This window comes from Typopeltis vanoorti, chromosome 2, assembly GCF_054136105.1.
Source record: "Typopeltis vanoorti isolate ZY-2024b chromosome 2, IOZ_Tvanoo_1.0, whole genome shotgun sequence".
Taxonomy (NCBI): domain Eukaryota; kingdom Metazoa; phylum Arthropoda; class Arachnida; order Uropygi; family Thelyphonidae; genus Typopeltis; species Typopeltis vanoorti.
The window spans coordinates 25,122,906-25,136,906 of record NC_143550.1 but is presented as its reverse complement, the minus strand read 5'-3'; the positions used below and the strand labels follow the sequence as shown (position 1 = coordinate 25,136,906).

The following is a 14,001-nucleotide window of genomic DNA, read 5'->3' as shown; positions in this document are numbered from 1 at the left end:
ACAGCTACCATACGTGCTTGACTTATCTCTGTGTGACTTTTCCGCAAGCTCGAGAACAAGATGAAAGATATCCATTTTGTGGCTGTACAAAACATCCAAAGATCTATGACAGGAGCCATAAATGAGCTAACAGAAGAGCACTTCCATCTGCATGGAAGGAATGTTGGAATTGGTGTGTTTCATGCAGGGGAGTTACTTTGAAGGTGACCATGATGTATCAGACAGTTAATTGAATGCATGATTTTATATGAATTTTGTCTTATTACTTTTCTGCTTTGAATACATATAAATGCAGCACATGCTAAGTATTGCAGACTTATATGGAAGTTAACAGTTTCAGGTGTCATGATATTTCTGACATATTGCATATTTCACAAATATTTCATTCTTGCCTCTAATCAAGCATAAGAAACTTGTATCTAACTGTGTCAAAAAAATTCTTCTGTGCTTTCACGTTGTGCATAAAATCAAAACAAATCTGCATAATTTCAGCAAGAAAATCCTACCTGTAAGTAGAATATATCTTCTATTCAGACAGATCTTCTATTTAGACAGCTACCCATATAATACTTATTTATTCAAGTGCAGTTTGCATTCTGCAGTCGTACCATCAGTGTGATATATAATGCAATATTTTCCTTCCAAAGTGCATAACATTTTACATTAACTTGACAACCATTATCCTTTGCCAGTTATAATGATGTGCCAGTTAAATCATTCTGAAGGATATCTGCATCTCTTTATCAACTATCTTTCCCAATTTTGCATCATTAGTGAATAACTGAATGCCCCTTTAAATCATTCCCTGTATCATTAATATGCAGATTACTGAGTAATGACCATAGTAACTTAGGGCTCTCCAGTAGTCACTTTCATTCTCCTAAATCCCACTCCATATACCATTGTGTGTATAAAGGTGTAAATAAATAAGCTTGTCTCCCACAATGAGTCTTCTGACTGTGGAGATCATCACTAACGTTTATACGCATGCAATACCTTTCCTTCAACTCATTCACTGTGAGGACACTCAGCTACCTCTGGCAACTGATTCCACTCCTTTACCATTCTCCAAGAAAAAAAAAAATCTAGTCTTCTTAGCCTTACTAACCACACTTATATCAGACAATTCATCCCTGGAATTGTATATAACATACAGTGGTATCTCGCTAATCCGAACTGTGCTTTGAAAGAAAAAAAAAGTTTTATTTATTACGGTGTGTGCTATTATTTTTATTTAATAAGCATTATTTTAACTATGGTGATACACACGAAGAGGAAATTCAAAACGTGCATAATTTGGTTAAAAATATGAATCCAGGTGTTGAAATTTCACAAACAGATATTACGGAATGGATTACAGGTAGAACCCAAAAGTGAATTTGAAATCAAATCAGATGCTGAAATTATAAATATGACACTACAGAATGAATTAGAAGATGATGATAAAGAACTCGAAGGAAAAAAAAGTAAAACATCAAGAGGCAGGTGATAGTTTTAATATGCGTATAGAATGGGCTAAGCAGAATGATACGCCATTCCACAAAATTTTAGTGCTAATGCAGCTCGGAGAAGACGCATTTGAAAAGTTTAGCTTCCAAGAAGCTAAAGAAATTCAGTGACTTTTTTACAAAGAAATAAAAAAACTTTTTTTTTTGTGTTATTTTGTGAAACTTTTTTTGTGTTGTGTACAAGGAAGTGATATTTTTTACCCCAATTAAGTATGTACTGAACTATGCAATTTTCAATCCTCAACAATATAGGTACATACAAACTAAATTTTTTACTAAAATAAACTTGTGTACTGAATTATTTTTTTAAGTTTTACATTATATTATAGTAGCTTTTTTCCTATCAGATACGTCATTTATTTACAGAATTAAGTTGATGTACCATTAGAATCTCATTATTTTTGTTTTAAACGCTAGTTATTGTTGTCTCTTTGGCGGAAAATTCGCTAATCCAAACTTTTTACTAATCCGAACGAGCACGGTTTTTATTAGTTCGGATTAGCGAGATACCACTGTATACAACTCCATGGATGAACTCTAAAAATTCCTTTAGTTGCTTATGAGTTTCTATCATGTCTCCTTTTTTGTGCTTATCAACTAACCTCTTTGCAGTCCACATACACATATATTCATTCTATCCTCTTAGGGAGCATCCCGCTTACCTGTCACCAACATGGGCTCTCCTCTCCACTTCCTCCTCTTCCCCCAAAAATTCGTGTAACCAAATCTGAGAACAGTAGTCAAGATGTGCTAAATGATAACCTCATAAAACAGTAACCTCCCTATTTTATCTTTAGTGTTTTTTGACAACTGAGTACTTCTTTGGTCTGTTTTACCAACTTTTGCAATATATCCTCTGAACTTCAACTCTGTCCACCATTATTCCCAAATCCCTAGCCTAGTCAATTTACTGCAATCCAATACTATCAATATTGATACATATGTAATCTTTTCATACCATCCCAAAGTGCATAATCTTAATTTTTGCAATTACAGCCATGATTATCCTTTGCCAGTTATACAAGTCTCCTGTAGGATATCTACATCTCTTTATCCACTATTACCTCCCCAATTTTGCATCAGTGAATCCCACCCCCTTTAAATCATTTCCTGTATCATTAATATTCAATATTAATGAGCAGTGCCTTACTACTGTGCCTTTGGCCACTCCTCTAATTTCCTTGATCCTCCTAGATTCCATTCCATCTATTCTGTGGTGTCTGTTTCGGCCATCCCCTTATAAATGCCATCAGCTTCGTATCCATTCCCGTTTGCTCCTATTTATGTAATAGTTTCCCTTGCAGTATTCTGTCAGATTCTATTGCAAAATTCACCAGTATCATAATTCTGCTGTTACTCAAAATGAGAGTAAGTTACTAAGGCAGGACCTGCCTTTTTACAAAGCCATGCTGTTTGCCGTAGAATATCATATTCCTATATGACCGTTCTTGGATTTTTACCTTTAACCACCACTTCTGAAATATTAATTGGCCTGTATTTTTTTTACTTTTGTCTTGGAGCCACTTTTATTTAATGGAAATATCTTATCCTCTTTCCACTTTCGGGAACCTTTGCATGAGCTGAGACTTAAATAACTCAAAGGCACTGACAGGTTTCGTGCACATTCTCTGACATATGAGCTCAGGTGTCATCCAGTTACATTGCTGTATTCACATTGATATTTTCAGTTTGCTGAGATCTCTGGTTTGTCTACTTCAATTTTCACATCAGTCTGTCACATCAGCAACTACAAAATCATTGTAGTTGCTCTATAAGGTAATACACCCTTTCAAAGTGATCACTTAGTAACTCAACTATTTCTTCTGTTTGTCACCTTTCTACCATCAACATTGATTAATTATCCATCCATAATCATTTTTCTCTTACCTGCAACATAATGAAAAAACATTTTGGATTTAATTAATTTTCTCACATAATCTGATTTAGCCTTATCATATTAATAATCCTTTTTGCTTGCATTTTGTGTACTGCTAGTGAGGTGTGTGTGTGTTTTGTATATCCCTCTGCGAGTCACTATGTTCAGCTGGGTGGCCTTTTTCAGATTAACTTGGTTTCCCTCAATAGTGCAAAGGATAGTCACCTTGTGAAAAATCACATATGAACTAATATGATTTTTCGTTTTGGTGATTCATTCTCAAATTCCTGATATACTCTGAAGGGGTAAACAGCTGCTATGACAGCATTGCATGTCTAAGTTAAATTATTATTAATCTCCTAACAACAATTTTCCTCCATATTAGTCTGTTATTTGTCAGCACACTAATATTGTTGTATATAACATTTCAGGCTTCTAAGGCACTCCTGACTGAATCAAACCATAAATATTGGGTTTTCCTGCTGTCATGGCATCAAACGCCTGTCTTGCAAACCTTTTACCCTCCATTTCTGTTTAGGTGACTAATACCACCTTAGATTAGCCCTGCTCATGATTCTTGAATGCAAACAATGCCAAGTACCTTTCTAATGTCTTCATTTTTAGCATGATTCACCTACTGATGCCATCGGTTCAGGGCCCTAAAATTTCTTAAACTCTCATATCTGTGGTTTCTAATCTTTGATCAAGTGGTTTATTTCTTACCCACCTCTCAGATCCATAAATTAAAACTGGTTTGAACATGATCTTGTTTATTGTTAGTTGATTTTTTTGGCTAATTTCTCTTATTCCATATAAATTTATTCAACTGGTCCCACCATACCAACTTTACTTATTCTGTTGTCTGTTTCCAAATTTAATGTACCATCTTCACTAAAAACTGTGCCTAAATAGCTGGAAAATTTTACTTGTTCTATGGATTCTTCATTGAGAATGCACCTAAAATTTTATATTCTATTTTGAATTCTAGTTTAGTCTTGTTATTGTTGATTTTCATTTCAAATTTGTTACAGTTATGTAATTTAGTTAAAAAAATCCAGGAGGCTTGTTTAGGAGTATAACATCTGCATAAAGCAAAGAGCTTCTAATATCAGATTTAATGCCACTTTCTTTCATAATATGATCCATTTAGATAATAAGAGTAAAGATATCCTTGTCTTACACCTGATTTTACCTCTAACCATTTTTTTGTACCTTCAATTCTAACTGCTGACTCAACAAACTAGTCTATATTTATGTGTCTATATTTACTGTATTGCTCTGTATAATGTTCCATTTACCCTATATAATGTGTTTTGAAAAGCTTATCCCTGGGTGCCTTGTTGCATGCCTTTTCTGTATCTGCAAAACATAGGTACTGATCCTTGTTATGTTCCCATTTCTCAACTGATTGTTGTAAAGTAAAAATCTGATTTGGGCAATCTTTATTTGGCTCAATTTTCCACAATTTTTCTCAGCCTCTTTTTAATATATTGCATAAATCTTAACCAAAATTCTTAGCAGAGTAATTCCTCTATAATTCTCAAATTCAGCTTTATTTCCATTTTTATAGATATGAACTGTGAGAGCTTTACTCTAATAAGCTGGAATTCAATTCTGACCAGACCCTCTGAATTATACAGTGTAGCCACTGCAAAACTTTTATACCTTCTATTTGAGCATTTCTGCTTGAATATCATCTACTCCAGAAGCCTTTCCATGTTTCCAGTTTTTGACAGTAAAATTTTCTACTGTTGTTCTGTCACTACTTTTTAAGCCTTTCAGAGTAATTACTCCAGACATCTAGGATATTTTTATCTTCATTTTTCATGTCACCTTTATCATCTTTGAATTCTTTTATAGCACTGTACTGTATTTCTAAACTTTTTCAATAGCCTCCAGAACATATTACCATCTTCCTGATATTTATGTTGTATATTTCTTACCAACTTCTTCCCATGAAGTTTGTTTAGTAACTTTTACTGATAGCTTAGCTCTATTACATTTTTCTTTGTATTATTTTAAGGTATCTGGAGGTACTCAACCAGTCCTAAGGGATGGGTGAGAAGGTACCTGAAATCTTCATAATGGACTATTGTGCAAACTGTAAGAATTAGGCCAAAAACTCATTCTAAATCAGAAATTTAGGATTTTTTTTAAGTCTTTTAAACACAAAATGCAGTTCTGAGAACAGTTAATTAAAGTATCTGTTTATGCCAGTTGTACTTCATTAGGTCTGTCCAATCAAACTGGCATTCACACCAGCTGTGTATCACTTTCCCTTCCTCTCATGCTGATTGATGCAAACTAATGTTCATCACTTCTGTTCCCTTGTTCTTTGTAATTGAAGGTGACCAAGTTGATTAACTAAAGTTTTTAGATTATTTTGGATTTTAACGATATAGACATCACATAGTTTATTATGAAGATTTTCAGTTAAGTGACATCAGTTTAATCAGCTTTATTAATTCCACACATGATAGGTACAAGAACCTATGACACATCAGTGCCATGTGTGAGGTGCAATATTTTGAAATACAAACATTAATTCTTGCTTTTTCTTTTTGATTTCATAACTGCTAATTCTTTCCTTTGTCTCCCATTGTTTACATTTGTACTTTTCATATTGTTGTTTTGTCTACTTTATGGTTGGTTCTTGCCAATTCTGTGTGTTCTGCTATCAATGTACAATTTCTGGCCATTTCCCTTGTTCTGTTTCTTGAATTTTTTATTTTTATTTTTTTGATAAATAAACATAAATGAAATTTGTTTTCAGAATTTGTTTTGTTATTTCCTATGATTTATTTTATTTTGTGCAACTTCTGGCCTGATTATGTTGGTTTCATGGGAGTGGAGCGCAGGATTTAGTATTTTTATTCTAAATTCGCTATGGTGAATCTTGCATTATAACAAACTGCCTTTAGTTCCTAGGGATTTGCTATAGCAATTGTCTGCTGTTATTCTTCTTTGGAACATATGTATGCTTAATTATTTTCTCTCGTAAAAAAGATCTCAGCTCACCTTCCCTTGCCTAACATGTATGCTTATGTTCCTCTTTTGGAACCTAAGTAATCATGTATATCATTGCTATAAAAAAAAAAGGGGGGGGGGGAGCATCTTACTGAAGTGGGCACAAAGAAGTATATCCTTTATAAACAACAGTCTTTTGCAGCTTTCAGGAATGTAGACTAAATTGCCTCAATTTTTCTTTTTTTAAATACCTGAATAAATGTTCATTTTATCTCAATCTTTCACTTCTGTCATTATTAGATCATATTAAGTGATAATGCTGTCATCATCAAATTCCTGATATGTACCCTCAAGAGGTATATAGGATATGATAGTCCTACATGAAAAACACATAATGACTAACTTCCTATCTACAATTTTAATGACATTTCTATCTTCTAAGGCACTTATTACTCTATCAATCCACCTATATCTTGGTCTAACTCTGGGTCTTTTTTCCTGCCAATCTGGAAGAGAAGACTTGTTTTGCTAATCTTCTTTCCTCTCCCATTCTGTTTAAGACCATTCCACCTGAGATTAGCTCTGCTAACACATTCCTGGATGCTACAATGTCAAGTTCTTTTCTAATATACTAGTTTTTAATATGATATTGCCACTGATGCCATCTGTTCATGCCTTTAATCTTTCTCAGGACTCTCATATCTGTGGTCTCTAGTCTTTGGTAAAGTATTTTATTCCTAACTCAGCTCTCAGATTCATAAGTTAAAATTGGTGTGAACACTGTCTTGTATACAACTAATTTAGTGTTTTGACTAATTTCTCTCTTATTCCATATAAATTTATTCAGTTGACTTCCTACCAAACCAGCTTTATTGATACTATTGTCTATTTCCATATTTAATTTACCATTTTCACTAAAAATCGTGCCTAAGTAGCTGAAATATTTTACTTGTTCTGTAGATTCTCCATTCACAGTGTAGTTGATATTATTAATGCTTCTGACTATTTTCAATGTCTCTGTCTTGTTATTCCTGCCCTTCATACCAAATCTATTACAACAGTTATTGAATTTAGTCAGGGAATCTTGTGGACTTGTACTGAATTTATTTAGAAGTATAACATCAATTGCATAAAGTAAAGAGCTGATATTAACATCTTCAATTCTGATATCAGGTGTAATACCACTTTCCTTCACAACATGATGGATATAGATAATAGAGGGGATAATGTACATCCTTGTGTGACACCAGATTTAACATAAAACCATCTTTGTGTACTTCAATTCTAAATGCTGAATTGACTAACAACTCAAATAAAGACTAAGCATTGCTTGATATATAATGCCCCATTGACACCATACAACTGTAGCGTTTTGAATAGCTTTTCTCTTGGTACCTTGTCATATGCCTTTTCATCAACAAAACTTAAATACAGATCTTTGTTATATTGCCATGATTTCTCACCTATTTGTCATAAAGTGAAAATCTGATCCTGACAGCCTCTATTTGCCCTGAATCCAGCTTGTTCTTCACTAAGCTTCCCTTCCACAATACTTCCCAACTTTTTCTCAAGTATACTTGCATAAATCTTACCAGAAACACTCAGTAGGGAAATACCTCTGTAATTCTCACATTCAGTTTTATTTCCTTTTTTCTGTATGGGTACTATGAGAGCTCTACTCCAAACATCTGGAATTCATCCCTTTGTCCAGGCCTTCTGAACTATGCAGTGCAGCCACTGTAAGACTTTTATACCTCCATACTTGAGCATTTTTGCTCGAATATCATCTACTTCAGCTGCCTTTCCACATTTCAGGCTTTTGATGGTTTTTCTACTTCAAGTATGGATATGTATTCCTGATTGCATGCCTGTTTTTTTTTTTTTTACCACTGTGCTGTCACTGTTTGTTTCATTTAGCAATTTTTCAAATAATTACTCTATATATCAAGGATATCGTTTTCTACAGTTTTCATGCCATCACCTTTATCATCTCTAATTCCTTTTACAGCACTCTTTCCTCCATTTCTGAGCTTTTTCAACAGTCTCCAGAATATTTTGCCATCTTCTTGATATTTATTTTCTATGTTCTTACCAAAGTCTTCCCATGACTTTTGTTTAGCTAGTTTTACAGTGTTTAGCTTTCTTACATTTGTCTCTATCTCTAAGAGCACAAGTTGACTTATTTGCCAGGAACTTTTGATATACTTCCTTCTTTTCGTTCACTGCCTCTTTCACTTCCTGTGTCTACCATGGAGTTCTGATTTTTCTATCCTTGCAAACAACCTCATCACATGCCTCTCTGGCTGAATCAATCAATGTTTTCTTCAGGATTTGCCATTGAATCTCTAAGGTTTGGTTCCTGTACTCAAACTCGTTCATTTTTTTCTTGAATAATGTTTGTGTATTTTAGAGTGTAGCTCACATCTGAGAGCTGCTCAACTTAATTTGCTGTAAAACTTTCTTACATATTCCTCTTTAATATAAAATTCAATTTTATTCTGCTCAATACTAAACGATGATCACTACCCAATTTCGAATCTTCTGTACACTCTAATGTCCTGCACCAGAGAGAAAACATCACTATCAACAATAACATAGTCAATGAGACTTTCTTATTCCATGCTTCTTCTCTCCAAATAAATTTATGCACATTTTTAAGTTGGAACATGGTGTTAGTAATAAGTCCATGTCCTGGCAGAAATCCAACAGGTATTTACCGTTATTATTAGCTTTGCTCTTTTCTTCAAATTTTCCCACAATAGTTTTGTATGTCTCACAATCATTTGCTTCTCTGCTATTTAGATTCCCAACAAGGACTAACTTTTCCTTTTTCGTTGTGTCAGTTGCTTTCTCTAAAGCCTAAAAAAATTCCTGTACTTGTATTTTAGTAGAAACTTTTGTGGGACCATAGGCACAAATAAGTCTCATTGTCTAGTTTAATGCTGTTATAATGAGTTTTTTAATTAAATTAAAAACACTAAGTAAATTCTGTTATACCATTTGTTTCCAAACTGATTGTATAGTTATATAATATACAGTGTTGAAATATGGAGGATTGAGAACAGATTTTTGCATTGTTCTATTCATTTGTGTCTCAACTCCAGGAGAAAATTGGTAGTTCATTCCAGTTTATGAAGTGTGTGATTAATTTTTCATTTCTGATATTTCTCGATTTAAATTGTGCCCATGTAACCAAACTTATTTCTGGAGAAATATGATTTTTATTTTTTATTTTTTTTAAAAAAAAAGTTTTATACTCATCTTACATGAGAAGTCAAGCAACCTATAAACACATCAAAAAATTCTGTTATACCATTTGTTTCCAAACTGATTGTATAGTTATATAATATACAGTGTTGAAATATGGAGGATTGAGAACAGATTTTTGCATTGTTCTATTCATTTGTGTCTCAACTCCAGGAGAAAATTGGTAGTTCGTTCCAGTTTATGAAGTGTGTGATTAATTTTTCATTTCTGATATTTCTCGATTTAAATTGTGCCCATGTAACCAAACTTACTTCTGGAGAAATATGATTTTTATTTTTTATTTTTTTAAAAAAAAAAGTTTTATACTCATCTTACATGAGAAGTCAAGCAACCTATAAACACATCAGTGCCATGTGTGGGGTACAGAATGAGGACTGAAGGTTTTTTTTTTTTAACAGCTGTAGTTGTTTGGGATACAACTACTCTGGAATATTCAACTTCCTGAGGATATTCCAGATGACAGAAATGGATGGGAATAAAAGTAAAAGGAGTAGAAGCAGGTTCAGTGTGTTTGCACAGTAGCAGCTTCTCTTGTATTACAGGTACAACAAAAAATAGAGGAATGGTGGTTTCCAATTCACCGGAGCAGTGACTCTGCAAGTACCTCTAGAACAGACAGTGCTGAAACACTCTGTGATATCAAGGTTGAAGTGAATCTGTTAAAGAGGAATCATATGTGAGCCTAGTTGCTCACTTCTTGAACGGCTTCAAGGATTTTGAGGAGTTTTAGGTGTACCACCTCAAACATGGACAGATTTGGGATTTGTAAAGAGTTTGTTGGATATAAAGTAGCCTCTTGAACGAAAGAGTGCCTAGTTTTTTTGGGTGCTGAGAAGCTATTGATGTGATGTGTATGTGCCAGGAAAGATTGGAGGTAATCGTTGGTCTAGGCAGAGAGATCTGATCTGCCTGGTGATTTATGTATTACTGAGGGTAAGGGTAGGTGAGCTAAGATCTCTTTTGCGAGAGAAAATGCAATACTGTGTGTGTTGGTGACATGGAACATGATTGTCCTCACCTCGTTGAAGGATAGTAAGTGGATCAATGTTTAAGGCACTAGTTGTAGATCTTTCATAGCCTAGGATGTCAGAGTACTGCATGATTTGTTAAATAAGTAGGATGAGTGGGAAGTACTGTTGTCTGCAAAGCTGTGGATAGGATTAGTGAATAGGTAATTTATGTACAGGAGAAAGAATAGGTGGTAGGACAGAACCTTGAGGCACTCCAGCATTGGTGGGGAAGCTTGAAGAGAGAAAGCTAGCTATTCAGTTGCTGAGAGTGACAGGGAGACCAGAAGATGACAATATTTGTTTAGCAGACCTTGATGTCACACACGGTCAAACTTTGGAAATGTTAAGGGCGACAGTGCAAGTTTATCTGAAATTTTTCATGGTACATCTCCTGTGTTGGGTGATGTAAGCTATGAGGTATGTGGATCTGGTGGTTGCTGATTAATTGGGGGGGGGGGGGGGGGGGGGCTCTTAAGTAGTGGAGGAGTTGGCTAGTGATAACTTTCTCCATTATTTTAGAGAGGACAGGTGATGGCAATTTGTTTTTAGTTTGAGTTTGTAGACTTCTATCACCTTTTTTTATTTTTATTATTTTTTTGAATAGGATGGACAAGGGATTTCTTCCATGCATTGGGATAAGTATAATACAGGGTGATTCTAAAATATTGTTTGAGTTTCCATGGCCGATAATTTTCAAATCGTAAACAAAATAAGACTCCTTACAGAATACGAAAGTGTAACCCAAAAAAGTTTTTTGGCAATGCTTTACTTGCCGCATTGATGACTGGGAGATATGATGTCATATTTCAAAATGGTACCTGTTTAAGAGAAAGCAATGTTCGTACTTTGATTTTTAGAAACAAAGTCTGTTATTACAGAACTCAGTATGGAAAACATTCACCTTCAGATAATGCTATCCAATGTTGGTTAAAGCAATTTCAAGAGACTGGTAGCATTCAGTACCAAAAATCGAAGCCCACAAAAATCAACTAGACAAACTTCTTTGTAGTTAGGTATCCTGCAAACAACTATTTGGAGGGTTGTTCATAACCACCTTCAACCCCGTCCCTGCAAACTGTAGCTTTTGCAGGCTTTACTGGATGGTAAACCTCACTATTTCCAGTTTGTCTAAGACATTTTGTCAAAAGTTGAAGCTAGTGAAAATTACCTTCAAGAATGGATGTTTAGTGATGAAGCAACATTTTGCATATCAGGGAGGATAAATTGTCATAACTGCGGAAACAGTTACACCACAAATGATGAACTCTTGGAAGGAAATTGATTATCGCTTGGACATCTTACATGCCATGAAAGGCACACATGTTGAAGTTGTTTAGCATTCTGCATTATGTATTCTACGGGTAATAAAACTTTCTGAGTTACACTTTCTTTTTCTGAAGCAGTTTTATTTTGTTTCTGGTTTGAAAATTATAGGCCATGGAAATGCCTATATAATTTAGAATCACTGTAGATTTGCAGAGATTATACAGGATGGGTATTGGCTCTGGAGCACAGTGTTTGAGAACAATTGGTGAGATGCCATCAGGACCAAAAGACCTTTTAGTGTTCTAAGTTATTCCAAGTTTTCTGATGTTTTAAAAAAAGCATAAGGTTTTTGGATTTCAGTATGATAGGTGATTTTCCTTGCTCATCTATGCAGTAGTTTGAAGAAAAGAGTAATGCCAGGAGGTCAGCTTTATCTTTGGGAATAAGTAACAGTATTGCCATCAAGATGAAAAAGGTGGAAGTGCAGGATAGCAGAAGTTATGTCCAGTGGCCTTAGCAAGGGATCAGAAGGCACAGCTTTAATTTGGACAGGAGCAACTTTTCTACTGTTGCTCTTTATGAAACCAGATTTACTGTATATTATCGCATATAATGCAAAAAATTTATGGTAACAAATACTACTTAAAGTTAGGGATTCGCATTATATGCGGATCCTAAAAAATATAACATCTTATTAGACTTGCACACACAATATATACTACCTAATGCCTATGCAACGAAATCTATTAGACCCACTCGCATTCGGCGACCAAGCACACATCGTATCTGCGCATAAAGCCAGTAATGTAAGTAGTGCTAATGATAGAGCACAGTGAGATAGATAGAGCACAGTTAGGTATATCGGTTTAACCACAGTTCATTTTAAATATTACATGTTAAACAAACCTAGCCTGAAAATGAGCGAACAGAAACGTAAGTATTCATCTTTTGAAGCAGGATTTAAATTGCGTGTCGTGCAGTTTGCAGAAGAGCAATAACAGTGTTACTATAAGAGAATTTGGTGTAGCAGAGAGTTATATTAGACTTTGGTGTAAGCAAAAAGACAGTCTTGAAAAAATCCCCAAAACAAAACGTGCCCATTGTGGAGATGTAGCATCCTTTCCAGAACTTGAAGAAGAGCTAAGTGAATGGATTTTGACGCAACGACAAGATGGCATTATAGTAACAAGAAATGCAATTCGTTTTCAAGCTCTACAACTCAAGAATGGTCAATTCAAGGACACACCAGGTATTTCATCTTTTCTTGCTTCACCTGGGTGGTGCAATAGATTTATGGAATGCAAAGCATTAACATTACGACACCGAACAAAAATTGCGCAGAAGTTACCAAAGCAGCTTGAAGAAAAAGTGCAGTCCTTCCATTAATTTATCATGAAATTACGGAAGTGTCACGGATATGAACTTTCCCAAATTGGCAATATGGATGAGATGCCCATGTACTTTGATATGCCTGGGAATCGAACAGTAAACTCAGTTGGTGAAAAGGGTGTCTTCATAAAAACAACGAGACATGAAAAAACTAATTTTACCGTTGTTCTAGCATGCATAGCAGACAGAACCAAATTAAAGCCGACAGTGATATTTAAAAGGAAGAAAATTGCGAAGCATATGAAATTTCCACCAGGTGTAATTGTTCGCACCAATCAGAAAGGTTGGATGGATGAAGAAGGTGTACAATTGTGGCTGGATCAAGTATGGAACATACGTCAGGTAGCTTGTTACGTCAACAAAGCATGCTAGTTTGTGATATGTTCCGGGCACATTTAATGGAGGCAAGCAAAGAGATAGCACGTGAGCTACGTACAAACCTAGCAGTCATACCAGAAACACAGGAAACTGGCCTTCTGTGGACAGCCGGACTTTTCCACGGAGATACTGTCGCCGAAACCCGCGACTGCCAGTACCGGGCACTGGCACCCTTCCTCTCCACGAGGGGAACCACAGGAGATCCAAGGACAAAAAAGCCTTGCTACAGGGTTGCATGACCCTTATATTACCCTCCTTTTTCTCGGCGTTTCTCGCCCCTTTCGATGTCCAGCGAACTACTACGTCACAGCGTCCATCGTCTCCGCCGCTAATCGCACGT

At 35.2% G+C, this 14,001-nt stretch overlaps 1 protein-coding gene across 1 annotated transcript in view; it reads left to right on the top strand.

Moving 5' to 3' along the window:
- RtcB (RtcB RNA ligase) overlaps window positions 1–14,001 on the top strand; it is a 129,107-nt gene that overhangs the window by 86,701 nt on the left and 28,405 nt on the right. The window lies entirely within an intron of this gene.